A 6,741-nucleotide genomic window follows, 5' to 3' on the forward strand; every position below is an offset into this window, starting at 1 on the left:
TCTGTTGCCTGGAAGATCTGGAAATCAACAGGGACACTAAAAGGTGTGATCCTTGCTCCCTCAAAAGCCAACTCCCTAAGACACAGACAAAGGACTTTTTGGTGCTGGCTAACTGAATGCTTGAGCCTGGGACTTCGGGTCTGTGTGAGTGACAAAAAGGACAGACGGACTGGAATGCATTCCACCTGTGGCGGCAGCGGCACCAGCATCCGGGATCCAGAGCTCAGTGGAGGCGGGTGGCGCTGGGGCAACGGCCAACAGTATCGACGCCCCCACCCTTGTCAGGCTGTCGCTTCGGCAAGACGTGCACGGTGATCTGGGCTCTCAGGGGCCTTGTTCCTGCTGTTCGCTGAACCTGTCTTCCCAGCCTGCTGTTGCACAGGATACCCACTGCAGCAGACTCCCTTCCACTTTTTCTCTGCAGCCCAAGAATGCTGAGAATTAGCTGTGTGAACGTTGGCAAGTTACTTGATCTCCATGCCTTCACGCTCTGTCCAATGGGGCCAGTAACAGCTACTGGGACTGTCCCAACACAGACTGTGCTCTCCTTTCCCCCAGGGAAGCTCCCACAAAAGGTGCGGCTGGGGGCGCCTGGATGGCTCAGTCGGTTAAGTGTCTGACTCTTGATCTTGACTCAGGGCATGGTCTCACGGTTCGTGGAATCAAGCCCTGGGTTGGGCTGTGCGCTGACAGTGCAGAGCCTACTTGGGATTCTCTCTCTCCCTGTCTCTCTCTGTTCCTCCCCACTTCTAAATAAATAAATAAATAAACAAACAAACAAACAAACAATTAAAAAAAAGATGTGGCTGACTTGGGCTCAACTTTTTGAGAATAAAAATGAAATGGATATCAATTTACAACATTTATTAAGCTGTTTTTCTTTTTTTTTTTTTTAAGTCTATATTTACTTTGAGACCAAGAGCACAAGCCAGGGAGGGGCAGAGAGAGAGGACAAGAGAGAATCCCAGCATGGAGCCTGACTTGGGGCTTGATCCCACAGTGAGATCCTGACCTGAGCTGAAATCAAGAGTTGGGACACTTAACAGACTGAGCCACCCAGGCACCCCTTAACTTGATTTTATGTACACGTTTCAAATCCCAGATGCACGTAAGAAATATTTTTTTAAATGTTTTTTACTCTTACTTTTCTGGAGGTGACTCAAACTTCTTTTCATGCTGCTATCACCACGGTGTCACCATCAAGCCAGGGCTCACTCTGAGCTCTTGGACAGATTTCCAGGGCACGTCATCTTGTCTTTTTTTCTGGACCGTTCAAACTATGACATTTAAAAACATCCCGCGTGATGCTGTCACTGGTAAGTTATCTCATTCATATAAAGCTAGCACAGTTGCTTTTACCATGCGTCCTTTTAAAAAAACTTCTTTATATTGTAAAACATAACAGAGAAGACTGAGGCATACGTGTTGTGCATTATCATAAAGCAAAACTTGTGTAACCACGGCCCAGGTCAAGAACTGAAACACTGGCAGGGTTCCCAAAGCCTCAGCAGGTCCCTGTGGTGCTCCAAAGGCATCCACATCCTGGTTTTTATGGTAACGTTATGGTAACCACTTATCTTTGTATTTTTACCATAAACATATATCCTCAAACGTTATAATTAAATTCTTGCCTATTTCTGAACTTCACATATAAAAGAGATCGTATGTACTCCTCTGGGTCTGAGTCTGGCTTTTTTTTATTCACCATATGTTCAAGACTCATCCACGTTGTTGCATCTGGCTGTACTTCATTCATTCTTTGTTACCAGTGATATTCCACTGTAGGACTATGTCACATTCCTTTATCTGTCCTACTGCTGATGGATACCGCGGGCCGTGAGAAACGGTGCTGCTGAGAACGTTCTCGTATGTGCTGCTGGTGTGGGTATTAGCAAAGGCACTACTGACCACAGGGCATGCCTATCTTCAGGTTTGCTAGACAATGTCAGACCGACCTCCCCAGTGACAGCACCAACCTATACTTCCACCTGGCCTATGTGGTAGGCGTCTCCTTGTGGGTTCAATTTGTATTCCCCTGCTCAGTACTTTTTCATAAGCTTATTAGCCGTTTGTATTTCCTCTTTTAAGTGCCTTTTCAGGTCCCTTACCTTTTCCCAATTTAGACGTTTGTCTTTTTCTTGCTGGTTGGCAGGAGCTCTTTCTATATTCTGGATCCTAGCCCTGTTGGTTACACATTTGCAAATACCTTCTGCTCTGGGACATGTTTTTTGACCCCTTTAACGGTGTCTTGATAAAGGGAAGTTCTTGACTTGAGAGTAGTTGAATGTATCAATATTTTCCTTTACAGTTGGTGCTTTTTATATCCTTTTTTGTAGAAATCTTTCCTTAGATCAAGATCATTAATATTTTCTTGTATTATCTTCAATAAGTTGTTTTTCACATTAGATCTGTAATTAGAGTGGCCGTATGTCTAGGTTTATGACTCCTGTCCTAGCATCTCCTCCAGTGAGCATCCCCCTTACTCTCAAAAAATGTCTGGGGGCACCTGGGTAGCACAGTCAATTAAGCATCTGAGTTCGGCTCAGGTCATGATCTCACCATTCATGGGTTTGAGCCCCATGTTGGGCTCTGTGCTGACAGCTCGGAGCATGGAACCTGCTTTGGATTCTGTGTCTCCTTCTCTCTCAGAAAATAAATAAACATTAAAAAAAATTTTTTTTTAAGTATCTGAAAAGTTTCTTAAGCTTTTCTTCTCGGAGTCAGTCAGCAGCAGATAATTCTACTTCTAGCCAGTAGGGACTACTGGCCCTTGGAGAGGTACAGAGAAGCACACGAGAATGCCTCAGAAGAGCAGGTCTGGGTCTGGCTTTCACACCTGGTGGCTGGGTGGCCCCCAACCTTGGGCACTGCCCGCCTGGGAAAGCTGGGCGGAGCTGAGGCCGGGAGGTGCGTCGTCAGTCCCCACCCAGAGCAGATCCCACTTGTGGCAGCAGTCAGCAGAGCTCCACTTCTGTGCTGGAAAGAGAGCTGATGGGTTTGAGACAGGAAACATCACTCCAGGGAAGGTTAATAATAAACCCCATTTGTGTAAATGATTGTAAAACACAATGAAAGGCATTTTAGGCCTTTCATTTAGGCATTTAGGCATTTAGGCATTTAGGCACAAGTGGCTTATTTGACACATATTTCTAGACTCAAAAATACAGTAGGTTTCTTTTATGTACAAGTGTAACACAGATTATGGTTTGGTTTTGAACATTCTGTGTGAGTTTACTGCCATCAGAAGTTCCTGGGGCACCCAGCTGGCTCAGATGGTGCAGCACGCAGCTCGAGATCTTGGGGTTGTGAGTTTGAGCCCCAAGTTGGGTGTAGAGATTACTTAAAACTAAAAATTAAAAAAAAAAAAAAAAGTTCTTCAAACAACTGTCAACCAGTAGCCATCACATGGTCCAGCGCAGAATGATGCATAAAGGAAGTACAAAGTAAGTCCCACGTGAGAAGCTTCTGGCCCACGAGATAAAACAGAGACCCGTATGCCTATTGGTCTTAAAGGTATGAGCCCAAGCCTTATTTTGCTTCCTGGAGCATAATGTTAAGCAAATGAACCCGGGTTTTCTTTGTCTACTCCTGACCCTTGTACTTTACCACTGACCTTATCTTTAATTAACTGCCTTTATATACACAATTCAAATACACCCCTATGGCTTATAGTCCTTCCTGCCTTCTAATGTAGTTCCCTCTCCCCCACTGGACCTTTTCAGCTCTGGGGGAAAAGGTTTCTTGGAGAATTTGGATCCCCAAGAGTGCTGGCACTAACCTAACACATAGTAAGCACTCCGAAGACGGCTGTCAAATGAACGCTTGACTCGGCCATGTCTGCCTGAGTCTATATAACCAGGCGGAGATCAGACAGCTGAGACAGTGACTAACACTGGCTTCCAGGGTGAGCTCACTATTTGTTTGCTTGTGTTTTAGATTTTAGAGGTGCTGTGGGTTTCCTCTTAGAAACAAAAACATGACTTCCTCACTTTAAGGCACTGTTGCCTATATTTAAACATGTGAATCAGGACATGCCCTTTTCTACAGATGGTTTCTGCAAGTTTTCCTCTGTCAGAGCTGGAGGAAACACCACATGTTTAACTGCTTCCTCTAGCATCGTAAGAATCACAAGGAAAAGCGAAAGTGTTGAAATTAACTTAATTAGCAGACACAAAGAAAGAGCTGTGTACAGTGTGGGTCCTGCTGGCTGAGCAGGGAGAAGGCTGCCCAGGGTCCCGCCTTATGAATACCGGGCTCAGTGCCGGACATTTGACTCCTTGGCTTTACAAAGGGAGGGATGGCAATAAGCAGAATTAAAGTTAAAGTACCATGAACCCCTTGTGATTAAGAGCTTACTCCAAGCAAATGAGTTTCCACAGAGAAAGGAAAAATCAAACAGTAGTTCGCAAAAGGATATGGCATCAGAAGGATCCTAGGAACAACCTAACCACCCCCATTCAACACACAGGGAGCTTCCTGGAAGCCGTGTTAAGAAAGGGCCAAGGCAGCCACATTCGTTGTTGGTGCAGGTGGGGGGTGAAATGGATTGAGGAACGGCATGTGCGGGCCCGTTCTAGCTAATCTGTGCCCTTTTTGCTCAGGCTCTTCCAACATTTTTCAGTGCATGACTTACATGTTATCTGGGGAACTGGGGGAGGGATATTCATTCCTTTAATAAAAACTGAATACCTACTATGTGTTAGGCAATCACTAAGCCCTGGAAATTCCAATATGAGTAAGAAAGGCCCTCCCCCAAACATATCACGGTGTCCCAAATATCAGAGATAGACACAGTCATGTCCTCATCCTGAAAGGAGCCCTCCATCAATCATCTGGGATGCCGCCAAGCCCAGTGTTGTTTGTAAAGTGTTTCTGGAACTCTAAGACGCGAGACGTGATGCAAATGGCCAAGGCCTCAGACCCAAACATGCAGAGACTTTGACAATAATACCAATAACATGTGAGTGCTCGCTGGGTGCCGGACCCCACCGTAAGCACTTTACGTGCACCTTCTCACTTCATCTTCCCTCCAACCCAAACAGACAGGTGCTGTTATTCCCATTTTACAGATAAGGACACAGGCTCAGAGGTCCAGTGACTCCTACGGTAAAGTGATGGAGCCAGGATACGGGAGAGAAGGGGGAAGGTCAGGATAGAGAAGTCACAGGAAACAAAGGTTAAAACGAGAAGACGCGGGAACGAGGATTAGCCGTCGGTCTCCTGCCATAAGGGAAGACAGCTCTGCAAAGGACTGAAAGGGCTGGAGGGGGAAGGGGCCAATATGGGTCCCCAGAAGGTCCACTGTGTCAGATCCTGAACGCAGGAAAACTGGTACCGGACCCTGTCATGGCACAGGAGCTCTGGAAGGCCCATAAAGTGCGCAATGCCTCTCAATGTGGAAACTGAGGCCAGATGGGAGAAATGCTCCAAAATGTCAGACAGAAGAGAGCCCAAGTCTCCCTACATCCAGACTACTGCTTCAGCTGCCTAGCAGCCACGCATCCTCCTGCTAACAGGACCCTAAGTTTCCTCTCTGAAACCCCCAGCCGGACCCTGTGTCTCACCGAGGCTCCTGCTGCGGCTGCCATCGCACAGATCCCACAGACTGTGCAGGGGGGAGGGGGGGGGCTTAAACAACAAACGTTTCTTTCTTATAGTTCTGGGAGCTGCAAGTCCACGACCAAGGCAGCAGCAGATCTCGCGTCTGGTGACAACCTGCTTCCCGGCCTGCAGTGCCACCCTCTCATGGTGTCCTCACAAGGGGAAGGGGCCTGAACTCTTCTGTGTCTCTTCTTCTAAGGGTGCTATCTTCTTCAGGAGGGCTCCCTGCTCCTGACCCAATGACACCCCCGAAGGGCTCATCCCCAAATACCATCCCACCGGGGATGAGGGCTTTAAGGTCTGAATTTTACGGGGACCAAAGCACACGGTTCATAATAACCCCCATCTCCAGACTAAGCAAGGGTGAAGGTTACACGCCAGACCACACAACCATCCAGCATGAATCAGAGGCTTTTCGGCCTTTAGAGCCGGCGGCCGTGGGGCTTCCCCAGCCATCACCGGCAGGAAGAAAGCTGGTCTGCATCCTCCGAAAGGAGCAGGAATCAGAGGGGAGGGAAACTAGGTCCAAGGGATGTGGTTTCAGCCTGTATGTCCCGCTGTGCTTGGCCTTTCATCAGTCACGGCTCCTTTTTTGTTTTTGTTTTGTTTTGTTTTTCACCTCTGCCCTAACGGCAGGGATACCTCCCGGCTGCTGAGCGGCCCAGAGGAGGGCCCCGCGCACCGCCTCCACCGGCGCCCGGCGCCCGGCCGGCGCTCACATCCGAGCCGCTACTAGGTTGGCTACACCTGCAGCCGGCTTTTCGGTCACTGGCCACAGCAGAGTCTGAACAAAGCAGTGGCCTGTTACCGCTACCAAACCACGGACTCACAAAATCGCATGTTTGGCGGACTTCTCCTGAGAAGGTCTGCGTGCTCAAGGGGACGTTTCACCTAGACACCGGTCTCCACACCCCAGGCCCAGGCGGGCACGCGGCTCTCCGGCCGCCTCGGGTCACCACAGTGCCGCCCCCCGCCCCAGGGCCCCTCCTGACCGCCCCCTCCTCGCCTGACGTCCTGAGAACGCGCGGCTGGCGGGCAGGTCCTGGGGAAGGCGGGCCGGAGTCTGAGGTACCACCGGCCGGGTCCTAAAGAGCGACGAGCCGGGTCCTGGGGGGCTGCAGGCAGGTCCTCAGGGGCGGC

The sequence above is a fragment of the Panthera uncia genome, chromosome E3, assembly GCF_023721935.1.
Source record: "Panthera uncia isolate 11264 chromosome E3, Puncia_PCG_1.0, whole genome shotgun sequence".
NCBI classification, from domain to species: domain Eukaryota; kingdom Metazoa; phylum Chordata; class Mammalia; order Carnivora; family Felidae; genus Panthera; species Panthera uncia.